At 41.5% G+C, this 23,120-nt stretch overlaps 2 long non-coding RNA genes across 31 annotated transcripts; both read right to left on the bottom strand.

Annotated features, from left to right (window-relative positions):
* Positions 1 to 9,065: 9,065 nt before the first annotated feature.
* On the bottom strand, positions 9,066 to 14,111 carry LOC119365684. 5 transcript variants are annotated; one of them, XR_005175716.1, is made up of 8 exons: positions 13,499 to 14,111; positions 13,005 to 13,403; positions 12,481 to 12,608; positions 10,787 to 10,861; positions 10,383 to 10,473; positions 10,158 to 10,216; positions 9,584 to 9,793; positions 9,066 to 9,482 (listed from the first exon to the last, which is right to left on the bottom strand). It is a non-coding gene; the product is annotated as an uncharacterized LOC119365684 (long non-coding RNA). The 5 variants fall into 5 exon arrangements; XR_005175718.1 differs by lacking the exon at positions 10,158 to 10,216 and having other exon boundaries at positions 12,464 to 12,608; XR_005175715.1 differs by lacking the exon at positions 10,158 to 10,216.
* A 348-nt stretch (positions 14,112 to 14,459) lies between these two features.
* On the bottom strand, positions 14,460 to 22,878 carry LOC119365682. Of its 26 annotated transcripts, none has more exons than XR_005175710.1 (7): positions 21,897 to 22,864; positions 21,718 to 21,777; positions 19,652 to 19,692; positions 16,058 to 19,345; positions 15,525 to 15,968; positions 14,717 to 14,922; positions 14,460 to 14,645 (listed from the first exon to the last, which is right to left on the bottom strand). It is a non-coding gene; the product is annotated as an uncharacterized LOC119365682 (long non-coding RNA). The 26 variants fall into 26 exon arrangements; XR_005175712.1 differs by having other exon boundaries at positions 22,316 to 22,864; XR_005175704.1 differs by having other exon boundaries at positions 16,058 to 19,692; positions 21,897 to 22,866.
* Between the last annotated feature and the right edge of the window lie 242 nt (positions 22,879 to 23,120).

Genomic DNA, 23,120 nt, shown 5'->3' with positions numbered 1-23,120 from the left:
CATGAGTATTTAAAGCAGGAAGCAAATAATTTTCACTAGAACTGATGAAGCAAACATGTCATGCAAGCATACACGTACTCCTTCCTACCTTCTCTGTTAGACTATCACACCGTCGTTTATGTGAGTGACCCAGATCCCAGACCTTCCCACTATGCCACTACGTTCCAGCCGCCGTCTCCATTCCAGCCCCGAAGATGAATTTTTCTACCCCAAAGCTGTGGTGGTTGGCGCCGGCGAGCCGCGTGAGCTATATGTTAAGGAGCAAACGGGCCCCTCGGAAGATGAGCAACGCGGCCTGCGTTCTTGACCTGTCGTCGGGTGTACACATTACCATCTTGATTTCATGCCATTCACGATGCATGATAAAGTGATACTCAATAAAATTCATCGAAGCAAGCATTGCATCCAAATTAAGGCAAATAAAAAACAAGTGATGAGAACAATCAAACTCTAGTACCACCGCGGTGGGAGAGATGGTCACGGCCTCACGGGGCAGGGTCGAGGACAGCTGCGGCGATGGGGGTTACTTGATCGGCGGTGAGAGCTTAGATCGAGGAGCAGACGGGGGCGGGATGCTGCATCGGCGACATGGAGCAGTTGTATCCAACGCTGATTTCTTGCTGCCGAGCAGGTTGATGCGGAGGGAGTCGTCGTGGTGGCGCTCCGGGATGAGCTCGCTCTAAGATGCGAGATGGTCAAGCTGGCGAGATTACTCGCCCGGGCGTGGTGAGGTGGTTGGGATGGGGGAGCATGCGAGATTTACTCGGGATGGGTAAATTTGTGCCTTTAATTGACATGATCGGAGAATTATTTAGATATGTATGAACCCTCGGATTAGAGAAGAATCAGCAGCGTAGGGACCGTCTGACAAACCTTTCCTATCAGACTTCTGATAAGAAGTGTTTCCCTAACATTTATACCCATTATAATAGTGCACATCTAAATGCAATCATGTGGTGAAAAGCTATGGACACCACATGAGTACTAGGTTGAACTTCAGCTAAAAAGTGTCCAAATGGGGCTTGCGATATACCCTTGGAAATCTATGGATACCAATTTCATGATCCAAGTTAAATTTTTGGCAAAATGTAAGCGGTTTAAGAGCAGTTTTGAAAACCGTTTTTCCTTCATACAAAAAATGTGAATCGTATTTTCGATCGCCTTTCTATACCGTTTATCGGAATGAGGTAAATAATATAGCATTGGAAAGCTGCTGCAAAACCGCTCCTTCGACATGTTGAAAGTTTTCTATAATTCCCTATGGATAAAGAATAATTTTGAAAATCGTAAAATTTCGCAAACCGAACAGCCGAGTTCGTATTTTCAATGTAATTTCTAAACAACTAATCCATTTGAGGCAAATGATATGGCATTGGAAAGCTTGTGAAAATGCGCTACTTTTTCATGTTAAAAGTTTTTTCTAATTTGGAACGATTTAAAAGTAATTCAGAAAACGGTACAAGTTCCACCGAGTTCGTATTTTCGAGCTAATTTTTTACCCGTATGGCCGAATGCAACAAATGATACGGCGTTAGAAAGTTTGAGCAAATGCGAAACTTTTTTGTATATATTGTTTCTCATAATTCTTTAAAGTTTTAAGTCAAATTGGAAAATGTCTAAAAACGTATTTTTGGCATACTTTCTACATACTTTATCGGAATGGGGCAAATAATATACCGCTGAAAGCTACGAAAAATGTGAAACTTTTTCATGTTGATGGTTTTCTCTGATTCTTATCCGTTTACAAGTAATTGCGAAAATGGCGAGATCATTCGTTCTGCCTTTATCGTGAAATTGATTCTTCGAAAATGCACCGCGTGAAGAACCTGAACTTCTCGGCACGTGTACTTGAACTTCACTCTGTTTTTGACGTGCTTTTTTTGCTAGTATATCTCTATCCACTGCTCCTATCTCTCCATCCACTCACCGGAATTGAGCAAGTAATATACCGATGGAAATCTACTGTAAACACGCAACTTTCCCGTGTTGATCATTTTTTCATACTCGCAACGATTTTAAAAGTTTTTCATCTGAAATTCATTCAGCGTAGTAGTTGAACTTCTTGTTGTTTTCACGTTGAACTTCTGTAACGTATTTTTGTGTGTACACGCGCCTGAACTTCCCTCTGTACGAACCCAACCTTCGGGTTATCTTTGCAACCGTGGCTTCCCCGCGAATTATTCTGGTCAGTAGTGTTATATATGATGTTAGTGTAATCTAGAAACGTTTTTAGCAACTAAATACCGGTTTTAAATAGAAATCTCGCTCACTGGCGGATTTTGCTCTCGGGTCGTGATGAAATTGCGGTTTTTGCAATTTTACTGCCTGAGTTGTTCGACCTGAACTTCCCCTAGTGCTAAGTTGAACTTCCATCAACATTGCCCAAATGGGGCTTGCGATATACCATTGGAAAGCTATGGACACCAGTATCATGACTCAACTTAAATTTTTGGCAAAGTGTAAGAGGTTTAAGAGCAGTTTTGAAAACCGTTTTTCTTCACACAAAAAACGTGAATCGTAATTTCAATCGCATTTCTAAACCGTTTATTGGAATTAGGCAAATAATATGGCGTTGGAAAGCTGCTGTAAAACCGCTCCTTCCACATGCTGAAAGTTTTTTCTAATTCCCTATGGTTAAAGAGTAATGTGGAATATCGTAAAATTTCGCAAACTGAACAACCGAGTTCGTATTTTCTATGCCATTTCTAAACGCCTAATCCAAATGAGACAAATGATATGGCGTTGGAAAGCTTATGAAAATGCACTGTTTTCTCATGTTGAAAGTTTTTTCTAATTTTGAATGGTTTAAGAGTAATTTAGAAAACAATACAAGTTCTACCAAGTTTGTATTTTCGATCTATTTTTTTAATCATACGTCCGAATGTAGCAAATGATATGGCGTTGGAAAGCCTGAACAAATACAAAACTTTTTGGTATATATTGTTTCTCCAAATTCTTTACGGTTTTACGTTGATTTTGAAAATGGCTAAAAACGTATTTTCACCATAATTTCTACAAACTTCATCGGAACGGGGCAAATAATATACTATTGAAAAGCTACGAAAAATGCGAAACTTTTTCATGTTGATGGTTTTCTCTTAATGCCAGCCATTTTCAGTAATTTCAAAAACGGTGAGATCATCCGTTTTGCCTTTATCGCGAAACAGATTCGTCGAAAATGCATTGCGTGAAGTACTTGAACTTCTGTGGCATATCTGCCTGAACTTCACTCTGTTTTTCACGTGCTTTTATTTTCTCATAGCTCTTCATCTACTCACTGTAATTAAGCCATTGATATACCGATGGAAATGTGCTATAAACACGCAACTTTTCCGTGTTGATCTTTTTTCATACTCGCAACGGTTTTAAAAGTTTTCTTGTGAAATTCATTCAGTGCAGTAGTTGAACTTCCTGCTGTTTTCACGTTGGACTTTTGTGACTTATTTTTGTTTGTAGTTTTCCCATCCATTTTTGTCAGTGTTACACAAATGATATTCTTTTTGTACAAACCTCTCTCACAATATATTTTTAACTTTCTCTGACCGAGGACTTGAACTTACACAAATGATATTCCTGTTGTTTTGAAGTAAATTAGAAAACGACGAGATCATGATTTCTGTCTTTATCGTGAATGGAAATGCATTGCGTGAAGTAGTTGAACTTCTCGGGCATGTCTGTTTGAACTTCACTCTAATTTTTGATGTGCTATTTTTTGACGTGCTATTTTTTGCACTGCATGAAGTAGTTGAACTTCTTGAGCATGTCTGTTTGAACTTCACTTTCTTTCACATTATTGTATTTTTATACACCATCTAGTACATGAACTTTCGGTTGTTATCACTTTTGAACTTCTCTCTGGTTTGAGAGAATTATTTTAAAACACAAAAACAACATATTTTTTTATGTATCTTGGACATCTAAATACACGGTGAACCTCTCTCACAAGAATTTTTTGAACTTTTCCTCGCTGAGCAATTGAACTACTAGCAAGAATTCTTTTCGTTTATGAGTTGTTTCTAAAAGTGCAAAAAATGGCGCTGTGTTTTTTATTTTTTCAACAGGTAAATACTAGGTTTTAATAAACTTCGAACTTTTCTGTTATTTCATTTTGAACTTCACCTTTTTATATTTTGAGTAAAGAATTGTATTTGATTTTTATACCGAAAAAATCTTAGTTTTGTAATAAAGATTATACAAAATCTTCGTTATTTTGAACTGAACTTCTTGGTTTATTCGTTAGAAATGGAAAAAATTTAAGTTTTTGTGATAAATATTGAACTGCTCCATTTTCTGTAATTGAACTTCTTGGTGTATTATTTATATCTATTTTTTCATATACATTGAACTATTGTATTTTTTAAAATTGAACTTCTTGGTTTTTTCAATTTGGACTTCTTGTTGTTATTCATTTGTAACGGGAAAAAATACTAATTTTGTAATAAACATTGTACAACTTCTTGGATATTTTCGAACTGAATTTTTTGGTTTTTTTCGTTAGTAACGGGAAAAATTATGAGAAAAATCTGCATTTCTTATAGACATCGAACTTCACCATGTTTTAAATTTGAACTTCTAAGTTTTATTTGTTAGTAATGGGGAAAATCCTTTGTTGAACTTTCCCGGGCAGGTCACTTGAACTTCGAGCAACTAAATTTTTCATCAAGACAACCGTCACAAATTCATTGTCGTTTGAGAGCAGTATTAAAAATGGCAAAAACAACATCGTTTTTCCTTGTTTTTAACATGTAATTGAAGGTTGGACGTCTCGCACTAGAGATCTCAAACTTCACCGGGAGAAGCACGTGAACTTCTTGCAAGAAACCTTTGAAGCTTTTAGTTTTCTATGCTTATATTCTTATATGAAATGCATTTCGTGTAGTAGTTGAACTTCCCGTTGTTTTCACCTTGAACTTGTGTCACGTATTTTTGTTCAACCTCTCTCATAAGAATTTTTGAACTTTCTCGGGCCGAGCACTTGAACTTCTAGCAACGAAATTTTAGCCTTTGCTTGAACTTCCCGCTGTTTTCACCTTGAACTTCTGTCACGTTTTTTTGTTCAACCTCTCTCACACGAATTTTTGAATTTTCTCGGGCTGAGCACTTGAACTTGTCGCAACAAAACTTTCAGTGTTTGCTTTTCTCATTCTTTTTTTAATACAAAATGCACAACGTGTAGTACGCGAACTTCTGGCAGTTATCAATCTGAACTTTTCTCGGTTACGTGAAAATATCTGAATTTTTTATGAATTTTAATCTGAATTTATGAATTTTGAAGCGCTATATTTTTATAAGTTAAACTTCTTGTTATTTCATTTTTGAACTTCTTATTTCCTTTCTTTAATAACGAGGAAAAGCTGAGTTTTCTATAATCATTAAACTTCTCCATCTTTTTAATATGGACTTCCTGTTTTTTTGTTACTATTTTTCATGAAATTTTGAAGCGCTCTATTTTTTAAAAGTTGAACTTCTTGTTATTTTATTTTTGAACTTCTAGTTTCCATTTTTTAATAACGAGGAAAATCTGTGTTTTCTATAATCATCGAACTTCTCCATCTTTTTAATATGGACTTCCTGGTTTTATTTCTTAATCATTTTTATGAAATTTTGAAGCACTCTATTTTTTAAAAGTTGAACTTCTTGTTATTTTAGGAATGGAAAATAATCCTTTGATTATTATTTTTTGATATGCTCAATATTTTAAGGTTGAACTTCTAGTTTTTCCTAGTAATTATTGAACCGCTTTTGGTTATTTTAATTTAAACTTCTATATTTTTAAGAAACAAGGAAAATCATTTTTTTATAAATTTTGAACTGCTCTATTGATTTATTTTAAGTTCTTGATTTTTTTATTAGCAGTTAAAATTCAAGGTTATAATAAACATTGATCCGCTCCATTATTTTGTTTCAAACTTCTAGGTTTTTTAAGGTGTGTTGTGAGTAGAATTCCAAACTTTGGTGGTCGGTATATTTGAACTTATGCGATATTTGTATAAAGAAACAAAGCCAAATTGCGCAAATTTTTAAACTTTTCAAAATGGCCGACCTTGAACTTCTCGGCATTTTTTTCATAGTTCTATTTTTGTTTGTTTTGTGAAGTTCCTTCCTTTTGTTTTTTATTGGCCCTCGAAATTTCTATGTTTTACAGTGAAATCCCATGGGTGGTGGATCTATTAGACCAATATCGTTCTACTTATTTCACATTTTTTTTCTTGGTGGTTTTCGCTCCTGAACTTCGATCAGGTACTTTTTTTTCACATGAGTTAATAAACATGGAATTGACAAAGCATCTTCTTTTTGTTTTTCCTGCCTTTTCCTATAATTAATAACTTGAACTTCACTAAGTTTTTCTGCTGGTCTGCTATTTTAATTACTTACGAATTGAAGAATGAAGAATTAAAAAATATATTCTAAAGCCAATCAATGAGCACTTATAAAAACGTAGCTTTCCTCCACGCCACAAGTTTTGTTTTTCACTCAATAGTAACATACGTCTTGCCTTGACCTCTCGTACACCACACATTTTTTTATCCACGCAACGAGACACTCTCCTCCTTATCATTCCCATTTTTCTATCATGCTTTTGCCTCTTCCTGTACGCCCGAATCGATCAGCAAGCTCAAACGAAAAAAATGCCAGGTAGAGCCAGCAGCAGCAGCTTGGTGCCATATCCTCAAGTATTGGACGCCGGATGTGGAGAGGTGACAGGGCAAGCACGACGCAGAGCCGTGGGGAGAGACGCCAGGGAGTGCCATGCGTGGCAGAATTGCGAGGCGTCGGCGAAGGTCTGCTAAAGGCGCCAGCGAAGGTCACACACGACTACACTAGGGATGGAGAACCTCTGGCCGGTTTGTGGCGAAGCAGGATGTGAGGAGCTCTGGGGCGCTCAGGTGCTTGACGTGGCCGACGGTAGAAATAAGGGAGCCAGCAGCTGGCCCATCTCAGTTCGGGATCCGCCTTGGTAGGAGCCCGGGTCGCACGGCGGCCGGTGCTACGAGGGTGGCGCGCGGCGTCGTGTTGCAAGAAAGGAAGCAGATCGACGGCGGAAGCGCGCAGGAAGTGTGGCAGTTGTGCGATGTGGGTTGCGGGGGCCGAGTAATGGAAGAGGCGGGGTGCGTGGCCGGCACGCGGCGGCGCGCGGGATGCGTGGCCGAGGGAGGAAGCGGCGGCGCGGGGCGCGGGATGCGGGACCAAGGGTAAACGGCGCGGCGGCGCGCTCGAAGCGGGGCGGTGGAGCGCAGCTGAGAGAAGAGCCCGGCGGCGGCGCGAATGGAATTGGGGGAGGTGGAGACGACCAGGGCAGGTCGTGGGAGGAGTTTGAGGCCGTTCGAGGCATGGTAATGGGCCGGTGCGTTTTCCTTTTCCAGGATCCAGGAACAACCCGTCGGTCCTATATAGCGCGCCGTGATCCAAATAACTATTCTGATCCCAGGATCAGAATAGTGCTATCCTATATATACTAGTATAATGCCCGTGCGTTGCCACGGGCTTTTGAAATATTTTGCTCATCGCCCTCCTACCCGAGTCGCCGCCGGCCAACCCTCTAAACCGTGCCACAACCTCTAGTGTCCGCGACCTTCCGCACCACAATCTCAATGGTTGGCAATATTATGAAGAAAAAAAGAAGAAACAAGATGGTTCTCCGAAGAAGTCATACCATCTCTTGTTGCACATCATATTCATGGATCGTATGCATGCTCTCTTCTCTCGGCATCATTAGCATATTTTCAGACTACAAAATCTAACACTCGTGTTTTGAATAATCAGTAGTACAAATCAATTTCAAGAACATGTCATGGGTGAATAATTTGGATGCTATACTTTAAAAAATCATTCATGCGTGGGAGAGATTTGGCAGTTACACCGAATGCCATTTAGAAAGCCATACCAAATAGAGAGATCCAATTTTACTATAAAAAAAACTATGTTTACACACACAAAAAATGTACTCCCTCCGTTCCAAAATAAATGACTCAAAAGTGACTAAACTTTGTACTAAAGTTAGTACAAAGCTGACTCATTTTTGAGTCACTTATTTTGGGACGGATGGAGTAACTTGGAAGCTCAATAATACTACCTTCTTCCTCAAGTCTTCGCATTGATACTGCAGTTCTTGCTTGCGCATACCATTTTGACAGCCATTAAAGGAAGATTTTTAAAATAAGTAGCATGCAATCTAGGCTGAGGATTATATGTGGTTCATGATTCATCATCATTTTTCTTCTGATGTCAATCTAGCCAAGACTGATGGTGGTTTTTGCATTGTTGAACCTTTAGATGCACTGGTAAGTGCATATATAATGAAGCTGCAACAATACAAAGTTAAATTGATTCTTATAAAATGATTAAATAATCTACTCAAGGCATGTTTGAAGATGAAAATTATTTGCAGAAGACCCGTCCGAATTAACTTTTGACATGTTTTGGTCTACAAAATCTTGTGCACCCAGCCTACAGCAAGCCAATGCATCATAAACCAGCGATAACAGCTCGACATGTCTGATGGAAAATCAACCTAACACCAAAACAGGGCGGTACATACCAGACATGAACCACATCAATCCCTAAGCATACTAAGCAAACAGCCAACTCTAAGCATACTAAGCAAACGTCCGAGCTAAGCATCAAAGTCATTTCCCCTATCGCACAGCCAACCCTACAGTGTCTAATTAAGTTTTGGATCTATCGCACAACCAACTCTACAGTGCCTAATTAAGTTTTGCATACCCTTTGACCCCAACGACCAAGAAAAGGAAAGAAAAAACGAATGAAAGGAGACGAGTGGAGATCTCGGGGCAAAAAATTAAAACCTGCTCCATGTGCCATTATTCAACACTTTTTAGTCCTACTTTTGCAAACGTCAAAAATAAGATTACACTGAGTATTTGCCAACACCTAGAGCCTAGGCGCGCCTTTTTTAACTATGATTTTTTTTGGACCATGAAATTTGGTCGTAACCTAACAATGTTCGGCATACCTATTTCAGCTACGCACTTTCATTTCATCAGATGAAAGTATTTTTTTGGTTGTTCAGAAAGCACAAATATTTTTTATTTTGAGGTGTATTTTAAATAAAAATTCGAGAATATTTTTAAAAAGTTATCATTTTTATGGTGATGAACATTTTTTTGAAATGTTAAATTTCATTTGTAATTTTTTGCACTGTTTTTTGTTCTTATACATCCCACAAGCAGTTAAGCAGGCAACAATCTGAAGGCCAAATCGGCAGAGCACTAAGAGCAGCCCACCCGTACGAACCGGCCAGTCGTCCAATTCTCAATTCTTTAACTTAGCTGACGCCTGACGGCGCTGGCCGATGACTCCAACCCTCAACTGGTCGGTGGGAGGAGCAGAATATAGAAAACAATTAAGCTTCTCCCCTGCTCGGCTACTCCCGGCCTAGCTGCTGCAACGACGGTGGCGGCGGCACCGCGGCCGACCGCACCACCTGGTCCCTGCAGGGCACCAGCCACCAGCAAGCAAGTCTCCAGCCAAAGCAATTAAAAATCAGTATATGAAATAATTGGTTAGAAAGGTGATTAAAAATTAGAATATAGAAAAAGTATATAATGAATTAAAAACATACCCAAAATTTCATGTCCAGATAATGTTTCTCTATCAATTGTTTTGTTTTTTGTGCCATTTGGATGTCATCAAACATAATCTTCCGTACGACCAAATTAAAGCAATCTCGGTCCATGCCTCCATGGGTAAATCATCCTTTAGCATTTGTTGTATCTTTTTTTTGAGAGACAAACTAATTGGATATGGCTTTGAACTTGGGATCCATACTTTCCTTATAATGATAAAATAAAGAAAATAGGTAAGAAATACATATGCCACCTTATACATGTCTATGTGTTTACTGGACATTCTACTACAAATTATGACATATCAGTCGGCATCAACAAGGCAATTATGTCACACAGGTAACTACTAACTACATTTTGGTAGATGGTATTAGGCAACCAGCACCCAAGTAGAGACAGTACTAAAACCTATATGCTCAGAATTGGATGATGATATTCTAGAATTGTTGTTGTCTATGTATGAGAAACCAGTAATAATAATAAATCAACAACAGCAGCAGATGTACGGTTGGCGGTTGCTAAGGTGATATCTAAATTACACAACCAACTATCTTTAGCTTAGATATTCACCTAAGAGGGGAAATCAGGGATAACCCATGAAATACTACTTCGTCCTTATTCATACAAACCTGAAAATGTTGGCAAAATGTGCTACTCTTGTTACCCCAGAAGTTATGGTCATTGACAGAAAACTGACTAAAAGATCAGTGCCACCTTTTTTGTTCATTTACTGAATGAAGTGTAGCATCTATGAATATTTCAAGCTTGAATCAAATAGGGAGAAACATAACTTACAGTCTGCACGTCGTTATCATCGAGTGTTACGCATGTCTGAGAGCCAAACCTCCTTCGCCTTCACCTGAGTTTTATCAGATGCCTTTGGCACCTGCACGCGCACACACAACAGAGACATCAAAACGAATTATACTACACTTGAACAACAACATTATAGTTTGGACGAAATTCTATCCATCGATGCCAAAGTTCAGAACCAGCATGCCCACAAAAACATAATACAAAATATATGATGCAGGCAAGACGCTGCTGAAGCTGGCAAGAGAAAATAATTCTTATTAATTAGTGAAGTAAACACATATGACTCAGCCATGCTAAACCATTAGCATAAAATGAACTATTAGCTAGACTGATAAACTCATATGATTTTAGTTCTAACTGGTCCCGAATTTCCAGACAGTTACCTTCGTGTTGTCAAGTGACATCTCACCTCCAAGGAAAAACTTGTTAGTCTCATCATTCCCAGTGTAAGCAAGAACCTACAAATTAACAGAATAAAAATACATCAAAAACAGGAGCAAGCACGTTAAAATGCAAGCCAAATTGATGTATATATTTCCTTGCAGCAAAACAACATGACAAAATGATGAAGCATCACAGTGGCCCAGATTTTTGCATTCTTTCTAAAACAGAACATGGATCCCTCATTGCAAGAACTAAAGCGTGGAATAACTAAATAAAAGTAGGGGTTGCAACATATAAAGTGTTTATCCTCAGCGTGCTACTAATCCCAATTCGGTAGCTACTGTCAGTTTAATTATTTGTTTGAAACATTCTCCCATGTGGTTGGCTAATGCTGCCCAGGTCTACTTTTAGGAAATGGTGGTAAGTTATGAAATTTTAATCCTAGTAGAACGCCCGTGCGTTGCCACGGGCTTTTGATAAACAACTAAAATTAAGATGCTACTCGCAGAACAATGCCATCTCAGCTAACACATCTTCTTTTTGGACAATCAGCTAACTGACATCTTAGTATCAAACATAACAATGTTACTAACAACTAAAAAAATTGATTTTTTAGTCGGAATGAGTTCATGTTTTATTCATTCATCTCAGCACAACCGGAGTCCAAAAAATGACGCATACAATCCGGCAGGTACCTAACCCAAGTTTTACATAACTTATTTGCACAACCATGGTTCGCTAGCAGATGAGCAGCTCCATTAGCCAAGCGTCTCACCCATGCCACCCTAAATTCCTCCCTTGGTCACATGCACTATTTTAGGCCAACTCTAACGCATTGACCCAAACGGACACAAAATTTGTGGGTGCTACTCCATTTTAAACAAAGAGGTGTTGGTGTAGCCACCGAGGCCGGCCAGGGCATCCACCCCTGCCCCGTCCTCTGCATGGCGCCAAAACACATGGGTGGAGCGCCGCCGTGCCTAGCGTTAGAGGGGCGGCACGAGCAAGCATTGCATCAGGGAACCTACAGGCGCCCGCCCTTGCACACTGCGTCGGGGAACCTGCAAGCACCGTTGCGTGCGATCCAGCCATCGAGCGCCGCCTAGGTGGGCAACGCTAGAGGGAGTGCCGCCTGGATGGACGATGCTCGTGCATTGCTACGGGCTGAAACCAAACGCTAGTTGAAACAGAACAATAAAATATAGACACAATGATCAAATTATTCTTTTAATTCAGTAATATGTGTTAAGCATGATGGCATCTGGTTTTCGTCATACAGCGACAAATACCCGTGCATTGGTACGTTTCTTCAATAAATAAAGCGTTAGTAAGAGAACACAAGTTATTGTCGGTCTCCTATCCTCCGTTTTCTTTGTCTATCACTTGGCTTCCATTCTCCCTTTCTCTTTCTCCCTCACCACATGCTCCTTGACCCAACAAGCTATATTATTAAGCACAATCAGAACAGTATATTATTGACGGTTAATTGCAGAGTTAAACCTAATTCACTTCAAGGCACCTAAACTGATTTCTAAACCATCAAATATAGAGTTGATTACAAGCTGAGCAAATCAAAAAACAAAATCTACAAAGAGAAAAAAATCTTAAACCTAAAAGCTATACAGGAGTAGCTAAATGTAAGGACATCAAGACCCAATTCTTAAAAAGAGATTTACGAGCTGCATTTTGGTACCTGTGAGATCATAGGAGTAGGCCGTCCATGCTGGCAGTTTCCGTCCACGCTGGTAGTTTCATTTTCATGGTTGAAGATCGTCGCATTGCATCACTTCAAGAGGTTATGGGAGAACATCCGTAGAATCCCTGAAGCAATCCCAAGCTCTTGTTAATGATGTAGTAGATCAAGAAATGATATCAGGAATGGATAAAAATATCGAGCATCAACTTCTGTAGTAGAAAAATATTCCAAAGGAAAGCTCTTAAAAAATCTTATTTGCTCACACTAAGAGATAAAACTATGTTGAGTTTTGTGACTGTCAAGGTTGACAATTATCGACTCATCAATAGCAATACAACAAAGATTAGCAAATGCAGTCTTAATTTATAGAAGGACAATTGTAAGTCTTGTATATAGAATTCATTCATCAGGTTTAGGACCCTAAACGTAAGAAAATGTATTGGCATATCTTTAGCACTATAAATGAAGATAATTTTATGGTCTATTTATGCCACCTAATAAATTAGAAATGAGCTTCTTACCTGTACCAACCGGATGTGAACTTTTGTCTAGAATTTCAGTAAAGCATGCGCTGTACTTAGTGGAATATCAGTATGAACTCACGCATGTGTGCGCGCACACACACACAAACACATACACACAGAAGGAAGCCCTCGTTTGACCCGGAAAGGAAATCTTGCCCACGCACTGCAGGCGAGCTCGTCCAATCTTGCCGCCACTCCGTCTCCCCGGCTGCAGTTCTACGCCTCCATCCCTTGCCACTCACATCCCCCATCCCCGAATCGCTTTCGTCAACAGCCACCCGTCGCCGCCGCCATCGACGAGGTTACCTTCATCACCGCCACCACAGCACGATGCCTCTCCATCATCTCCATGCCCCCATCAGTCACATCCACTGATCAAATAGTAGGACCTACAAACTGGTTATAAACTCAAAAACTGAGTAGGCAAGATCGGTGAGAGCCAAACCGGATTCAAACTGAACCACATATAACTCCCAAGCAAAGAAGGGCACCTCTGCATCAGTTCCATAGTCACACGATACGCAACAGATAGAGATTTTCCCATCAGATGAGTAGACAATGTTGCGAACCTCCCCAGACCATTCTGCAAAATGCCACCCCCCGACGCACCCTGCCATTTTTCTGCTGGACGCTCCCTTTCTAGCTCGGTTTCTCGCTGTAGCGGTACATTTTTTGCTGGAGCCCTCCCCTTTAAAACTGGATGATGCCCACCTCACCTTCGCCATGGTGCCCTCTCTGCTTCACATAAGTATATATTCTGGTTGTTTGGAAATGGACCAATGAATATATATTGTTATATCGATGTCGATGATATAGTCGCATATCTACTTGAACCAACTCATGAGTTTGTTATTCTGGAAAAAAAACAATCAGAATAGTTCAGTGCATGCTTTTGTTATATATTTGTCATCTTTGCAATGATGGATTTCTTGTTCTTTATACTGTAACGAATTTTGAAATGCAATGTCTAGTTTTCAAATAAAGTAAGTTTGTTGACACATTAACACAAACGCATAGGTCAGACTGGAGAGACTGGTTAGTGAAAAAGGAAATGTGGAATATGAACATTAAGGGAGCCAGGCATGGGGTACTGGGGAGATGATCAAACCTGACCTAAACTGTACAGGTAGGAAAAAAACAACAAATATTACCACAACCACGGTGCAAGGCCAAAGACGAACTATATAATCAGCATGACACTAGGAAATACTATAATTAGAGATGAGATATATCTTCGCAGAATAACAATCTTTGGCAGTGAGCTCGATGTCTTTCCCTGTTCTTTCATCTGGTTTGGCAACCTCGAACAATGTTCACATCTTGTGAAGTAGAGGAAAGTCCCAATCAATTAGTACATATTCCTGTATTCCATGATTAAATATGCTAGAGTGTATATATATATATATATATATATATATATATATATATATATATATATATATATATATATGAATTATACATATTCAGGTCAATATGAATTATACAAATTCCATGAGTAAATCATGTCAACAACCACCAAAGCAAGGCCATGGGTTGAACCAAGCACATCTCATTGACCCGAATCTTCCCCTAATATGCAAAATGGCAGCACAATGATCTTTGTCCTCGTGCCCGTCCCAAGCCTGCACATCTCAATGTCTGCACCCAAACGTACATGAGTTGTTCAACGCTGAACGGGAAGTGGAGTACAAGCAGTACAAGTGACATACCCGCTGGTCAAGAGCAGGCCAAGGCAGAAGCTCCCAGCCAGGTGCAGAGCAAAATTCATCGCTTGGCCATGGCCCCTCGTGCGGATGGTAAGTGTGGTGTGGGATATGCAGCCGCCGCTCGCCTCAATGGCGAGGTGTCCCACATTACGGAGCCACGCCATTGTTCATGGTCCACTTTCCTCCGCTCTTCGTCCGATTATATTCCACTAAATAAGCAAGAAGTGAAATGAGAATTCACTTCGAGTTATAATATTCCAGAAGTACACATCGTAGAGGCACACCTATTTGAGATGAGACACCAAATTCCATAAAGAAAATAAGGTCTTGTTACCCTTAGAGCTCACTATACAGATCATAAAACTGTAAACTACCCCAATTTCTCTGCTGCAATGTGCACAAAATATTCAGTTCGGAACTGACAGATTCCAATCGTGTCATGTCCTAGTTCTGGCAACTCTCTTTTTCTTTTCTTCATTGCCACAGCACAGGGCATTTATCTTAATCATACGAGCACACATATCAGTTGTAGAACCAATGTGCACACATATCAGTTTGCCATGTGATTTTCTCCACCGGAACCTGAATGCATACTTCTCACTGGTGTCTGGTAGCTCTGAACAAACTACACTTTCTCATAAGAACTCGAATGTATACTTCACTCTAAATTCAGAAAGATGTAAAGATTATCAAACACCACGCATGCATCAATCGAGACTACACATGCACCCATCAATTACATGAGCTATTCAACTAATTCTGAAAACTGCACAACTTAAGTGACAGTATGAGGTAGCAGAAACAAACTTACAACTGTAGAACGGCCGGCTCATTCCTGATACATTTATGCGCGTGGCCAGCGGATGCCCGGCTGGAACCTGCCTGGGCAGCCTGGATCGGGAAGATGGCTGGTTCTGCCACAGCAGCCACCTGCCGCCACCGTGCCGTTTAGCCCCAGCAACAGACCTAAGATGAGTTCGGCGATAAAGATGCGGGGTAGACTCAGGCCGCCACTAACACTTACCCTTGCTCATCGTCGACCTCCGGCCGCGTCCGCCCTGGGGGCACCGACCTCGCTCCCTCAACCCTTCTAGCCACACGCGCCTACTGTGGCCGCTGCGGGAGAGAAAGGAGACCCCAGGCACGGGAGGGGCGTGGTGACCAAGGGAGTAGGCAGCCGCAGCAACCATGAGGGAGGGCTCGTCCTCGTCCACCTGAAGCAGTAGGAGCAGCAGCTGGTCCAGATCCGAGCAACCTGCACAGAAAATAAAGGAAAGGAAAGGAAAGGAATCACAAGGAGGGGCATGAAGAAACCGACAAGACAAGGGAAGGAGGCGCGCGCACCATGGTCGGAGGTCGCCGGAGATGGCCTGCAGCCGGCGCGCGTCCTTTCCTTGGAGGTTGAGGCGTCGGACCTCCACGGGTAGCTAGGGTTTCGGGCGTCTGAGTCCATGGCTGAAGGGAGGGTCGGACCTCCATGGACGACCTCGAGGGACGGCGGCACGCCGGTGCGGCTGCGGATCTAGGCGCTGCCTCCCCTTGCCGCCGGATCCCTTCCATTCCCTTCCCTCCCTTGGGAGAGGGAGAGAAGGTGAGGGGGAGGAGGAGGCCGCCGACGGTGTCGCCATGGCCGGGCAGGGCTCCTCCCGCCTGCCTGCTAGGTCGCCGTGGCGGGTGGGCTAGGGTTTCGCCCGAGCTACTGGAGAGACGGGTTGACGAAGAGGGCGGGGTAGAGGGTGGTCGCCAGCGTGGATGGGGGAGAGGAGGCCGCCGGCGAGGCATGTCGCCGGGGAAGATGGGATCGGCGGCGGCGGCGTTCACACCCTAGGAACAGATCGAGAAAGGAGTCGAGGGGGCCTCGTTCCTTTGATTTCGCTCGAGGGCAGTCTCGCTCGTGCGTGCGAGTCCTGGTTTTTTTCGTAGGTTTTTCCAGGACGAAAAAAACCCGGACGAAAGTGGTGGAAGGATGACGAAAATAAAACGGAGATGGGAGAATGACGAAAAAAAACAGCGAAAAAAAACCGTGCAGACTATTCACAAGTCGTCCATTATGAGTAGAGATATACTAGTGGTTGGGGCCCGCGACTGCGGGCCTCCTGAGAGCCCTCCTCTGCGGCACAATCTTGTCTAAGAATTGGGTATGTAATTCTGTGGTGCCAAGTAGGAAGCGCACTTTGCGTTGGCTTTTTTGGTCATCGGTGTGACACATGGAGATGGAACTGGGGACACAATTATAGATACATAAATCTAGCTGAAATCCATTAGAGGTGATAGTATATTAAATTTTGGGGAGTAGCACGCAGCAGTAGACCTTGTTAGATGATGCATTTACATATATGGTAGCTGGTTCAAAAATCAGGCAAGGCAGTTGGATTATAGAGTACATGATAGAAAAGCATCTGAATGAAGAAACTTGCTACACAAGCTATATAGATGCAGTTTCTTCTAGTGGGCAACACACTCAAAGGCTATGTTCGGGGCGACAAAGACGATTTGTAGCTCCCACTTCCAAACTTCATGGGCAGGTAATCCATGCCCGGGTGGATGGAGATGCACCTCGGCGAAACGGACAAGTACTACAGATTGCAAATACAAATTATAAGATTACAACAGAACAAAATGAGAAAAAGGACCAGTATAACTATATACAATAGAAAATATAGTGCATATAAAATATTCACTATAGTCATTCTTTGATGGATCAATAAGAAGAAAATGAACAAACTCTCAACAAAATAAATTTGAGTGTGTATGTATGATAAGTTGCTCTGCCATCTACAAAACAGAGAGATGGAAAAGGGGGGAGAGCTGCCATTAGATGGAAACCAATTTGCACTTTACACCAAGACTACTTTTTAAAAACATGTTCATAACATACATGGCATGGATCGATAAGATGATAAATGTCAAACTACTTTCTTTGTGACTTTTGTTGATCAGTCATATTTATGGATCCAAATTCATTCAACATGTTTGTTATTTCCAGAGCCATTAATCCATAAACCATGAAGCACCTACAATCATACACACCATGACCGAGAGGATAATTAGTCAAACCAGATTGTCAAGCATGCCAGCATGCAAAACACATTGGGGGTAACAAAAAACAAGCACCGATTGACCTAAGTATTTGATGCATGTCAGGTTTGAGGGCTTCATTTCCAGTATAGATGCATACTTTGTGATTTACTTGGAGAATGCGTTATGTAAATATATCACAATATAAATAGGCCAACTCATAAGAAAATCTGGTGTTGTTCACCGAAGAAATACATCAAAGCATATGCTCAGCTTAGACAAAAGTAGAATGGCTACTCGCTTCTTTACAACCCAAGCAAAGGTTGGACCAGGACATTACCCTAGTATATTTAGCAAGGGATTAATTGTTTTTTATTCAATGCCTAAGAAGCTAGCAGACATTTATCTATTTTACACAAACTAACCCTGTTACTGAAATAGCAAATACATGGCTTAGCTCCCCAAAGAAATGAACCCAATATTAACTAAATTGTGTTTCCAATGTTTAATTCCTCAAATAACCCAAACCAGTATTATAGAATAAGGGATAAAAAATAAACCAATAAGAGGATAGGTAAGATGTCAAATGATGTCTGATTAGAAGCATGTTATGCTACTGTTACTTCAATTGAAAATATCATCAATGTTTCTCGCAGACAAAACATTGTATATTGGGATACCTTGCAGTGCCAATAGCTAAGATGGAAACTATTATATATGCTTCAAAAACGATAAAACAATGTAGTCAAGAGTTAAAGTAGTCTACAATCGTTTGAAGAAGCTTGTCCAAATTAAGAGGGCTCAGTGACAACCTGCGTAGGCATGCTAGCATGTCGTCTGGCTACAGATCAAATAGATCCCATTAGAACATAAATTCCTAGCCCCTCGTGGACACACCATGGTCAGGGGAGGCACATCAGTGATTTTGTACTTAACGTCTCCGGTCTGATAGTACATAAGCTTCTAACAAACATAAATATTCAATTCGGCATTTGAGGAGGAAAAGCAATATGGTAGGGAAATATATACTCCCTCCGTTCCTAAATAATTGTCTTTCTAGAGATTTCAACAAGTGACTACATACGGAGCAAAATGAGTGAATCTACACTCTAAAACATGTCTACATACATTCGTATGTTGTACTCCATTTGAGATGGCTAGAAAGATAATTATTTTGGAACGGAGGGAGTAGCCAATAGGTACATAATTGGAGAATACCAGTATCAGCTCATTTGAGACTCACGAAAGGGAAAGATGTATGCTTTATTTGAAATACAAAACATAAAGACACACACACATGCAATTGAAAAAGAGATACAAGATTATACCTGACATTTATCATCAATAAAATAAACATCAACATGGTTTGATGTTTCTGCAATGTGGCCCTGGTCAGGACTTGATGACTGCCACGACGAACCTCAAAGGTGAAGAAATGCTAACCAATTATCCTCTCTTACTCAAGGCTGTGCATTTTTTATTCCCAATTAGTGACTGTTCTCTAACGGAATGTAGCTGCACAAATAGCTAGCAGCTTGACAATTGGCTCATCATCTTATTATAAGAAGGCCAACGCTCTGGTGGCCAAGAGTAATCTTCATAGGCTCATAGCGACTGAACATGGGATGACAAACTTGGTGAGCTTTTACGATATGTTTCATGTACAGAATATTAAATCATGAGAAAAACATAACAATGCGCATTTAAGTGAAATCTATTAAAAGGACCATGAAATTATTAAAGCGACACAAAATTTTTTTGCGTGAAATTAAAGCGATACAACTTGAAATACGAAGAAGCACAGTTCGTCATTTTAGAACTGTTGCTGCATTCTAAACTGGCCCACCCACATCGTTCGCCACAAATCTAAAATCGCCCCCATCATTATCAAAATAACCTACAAGAATTACTCGTACCTACCTTCGGTTGTCTCCCAGGCTACACCCCCAACGAAAATTCTCCTGTACAGAAGCACAGACGAAACCAAAATGAGTTAACCAAACCTCATTCAGTCCAAGAGACCAAAGCAAAACTGATTTATTCATGTTGCTGATACAGTAATAGATAAGTATCAAGAATATAGATATCAGTTGTCGCAAAGGATGGAGGTGCTTCCAAATCAACTGATAGCATATTTTGCAAATCAACCACCAGATGAGTAGGAATATTAGAAAAGGCTTCACTTGTTAAATATGTCAATGAATTCATATACTGCAATTAGAGGGGGACATGTCAGTATATTTTCTACATATGCAGCCATAGCATATGTCAAAGGTAGAGCGAAGTCCAGATTAAATACATTATATTTTGACAAAGCATGTGCCAGATTAAAAGAGATACCATTTTCATATTATTATGGCAATCCAGAAGTGGTCTATGAGAAACTAAGTGGTAAGCCAAGCATCCAAAACTAAATATGTCACAGGTAAAGCCTAATTTAGAATCACCACTACGGACCAATTCTGGCACAATATAGTTCACAGATGGTTGAAGAGGTAAAGCTGTGTCTTCAACACCGTAGTCTAAAGAGTGACCAACCATATAAAAACGTTATGATCCTACTTTTTCTAATCACAATGACGGCATGAGCAAAAAAAATAGCAAGTGGGCAAAGAATATACAATCAGTAAATCCCTGTTTGGATAGTTCAAACTGAACTTGGACTTGGAGGAAACTGAAAGAGCAACCTTTTTTGATGAAGAAATAAAAGGCACTAATTTAAGTGGTAGTTCTGCCATGTAAATACAAAACAGATTTAAATCCTGCTATACTTACAAATACATGCAGTGTTTGTGTACCAAAAAAGATCTAAAGATAGCTAACTAACCCTTGTTTGGAGATGATACAGAGCAGAACTATTAGCCAAACAACATGAAAAAAACTACAAAGAAATATAGATGCAGGCCACCAAGCTAATCTGCATCCATTGACAGATTGCAAAGGAGGGGCTGGGTAAATGGCTATTTCTGTCGGCTGTGCATGCGAAGCCTTGAATCACCAGTTCATCTGCTCTGGGAGTGCCCGCTGTCTCAGGAAGTTTGGCGAAAGGTTGCCTCCCTCCCGGGTTGCGCCATTCTCTTAGCCGCACCAAACGGGCCTTCAGGATCGTCAAAGCAACGGTTCAGGTGTGCCATGCGCGCAGCCGGAACGGCAAATAGGAAAAGGGTGCAGTCCACATTGATGCTGGTGGCCTGGCATATATGGCTGGAGAGAAATGCAAGAACTTTCAGAGATCGCCAATGACAGAGTGGTGAAATCCTTGCAGCAATAAGGCAAGACATGGATTCGTGGAGGCTTGCCGGGGCCAAATGCCTGGAAACACCACTCGGTGACCCAGGCTGATTTTTGTGCCATCTTTTTGGTCAAATGGCGTTCCCACTAGTGGCGCCAACTCTGTAACCCCCACCATGATCACTTGATCATGAACTTTTTCCCGCATGCTCCCTGCTTAATCAATGAAAAGCCAGCAACGCTGGATCTTTCAAAAAAAAAACCTCACGTCACAAAATTGCAAGAGAGGCTAACCATGGCTGAAACCTATTGATCAGCTTTTTCCTTTGATCTGAGTTTGGAGCATTGTGTTACCTAGATTCGACACGGCACACAAATCACATATATCTACCCTTAACCAGTATGTATGTCACCAGCCTACAGCCCTACAAACCAATCACATACAATATAAATTCCAAATCTTTTTAGTAATGGTATAGTGCAGTTTGAACACCAAGATTACATTCTAAAGTAGGCGTACAACTCAATATCTAAACTTTTTTTGAAAAAAAATCCCTCTATTTCTCTGTCTCTTTCACTAACAACTAATCCCCAATCAACATACAAAGCTGAATATCTCAAAGATCCACATCCTAATTGCATAAATGTTTAATTTGTGCACAACAAATAGCACATACTTGTTGAATCAGTGTGACCTATCTGCGTCGCATAGAAGGGGGGAAATGGGATTGACTTGTCGAAGGTACCGTGCTCACTTTTGTCCTCCTCACGACGATGCGACGCCATGGGGACAATTAGCTCCTTCTTGGATCTCCCTGTCAAGAGGTAGAAAGAAACCAGCATACAGGAATTAAGACAATGTGAATCGACATCCTGAGCTATGAAAATCAAATATTGTAACATAACTGGAATAACCAATCAAGAAATATTTTACCTTTGGTGGTTCAAATGGATATTGCCTTATTAATTGTCTCAAGTTCCTTCTTGCAATTTTCAGTAAACAATCTAAACAATTCTATGAAGAATCCATCTATAATATGGCAAATTTGTATACAGAAACAAGTTCAGGGTCACTGTTTTGCAAATGAACTACACCCTATCAATATTCTTCACCCCAAAATAATGACCCATACAATCTCACACAGATGCCTATGTGTGTTGGAATCTTCGACTGTAAACACAGGCATGACCTCAAATAAACCACGCCCCACCTTCACTTGACCCTGAAATAAGCTTTGGAGCGTAGATTGCTAAAATCTTTTGATGACAGATACTCCCTAAATTTCTGTGAATATCCACCAACAGAAAATAATTACTAATCAGCAGAAATAGAAATTGAGACTCACTTCACACCTGACGAAAGCAACAGCAGAGGCAGATTATGCGGGTGATGAGGAGGGCCATGGCCTACCGCGAGAGCGGAGACACCCACAACCGCAGCGACCACCGCCGCCCATACTATAGGGCGTGGGCGACGAGAAGGACGGATCGACGGCGGAGCGAGAGCGGGATAGAGCCCTTGTCCATGGCGTCCTCAAGCTAAAGCAGCGATGTGGGCGTGTGAGATTTGAGCCTGCATCCGATCCGGACCAGCTCCTCGATCTGGGGCGAGTGGGAGGGGAGGAGGTCGCCATTGGTGGGGAGAAGATGAGGAGATAAAAGAAGGGGGTGGGGCATCAGCTGTGGAGGAGGGTGCCAATGGTGACGACGGCTGTGGGGGAGGACGGTGGTGAGTGGTGGCGGCGGCAGACGAGGGGAGAGGTAGAGGAATCAGGGCGACGGAGGGGGGCTGGGCACCCGTGCTTATTGATAACACCCGTGCTTATTCTGCTAACACCTCCGCCCATCCCGTAGCTACAGACTAACCATGCTAAACACCCGACCGAACAGCGTGGGTCAGAAAAAAAGTCCTCCCCCTCCCACCTTATCCTGTGGTCGAGCACCACCTCCCACTCCCGCACGACCTCCACCTCCATTACCGCGCCGTCGGGCAAACCCCCACCCCCCTGCGCCGCCAGCCCGCCCCCTCCCGCGTTGCAGCGCCGCCTCCCTCCCCGCGCCTCCTCTTCCTCCCGGCCGGGGTCACCACGCCTCCACTTCCTCCCAGCCGACGCCGTTGCGCCTTCTCTTCCTTCCCGAATCGCCGCCACCCCCTGGA

Source organism: Triticum dicoccoides, chromosome 2B, assembly GCF_002162155.2.
Source record: "Triticum dicoccoides isolate Atlit2015 ecotype Zavitan chromosome 2B, WEW_v2.0, whole genome shotgun sequence".
In the NCBI taxonomy this organism is placed as follows: domain Eukaryota; kingdom Viridiplantae; phylum Streptophyta; class Magnoliopsida; order Poales; family Poaceae; genus Triticum; species Triticum dicoccoides.
This window is presented reverse-complemented; position numbering and strand designations above follow the sequence as displayed.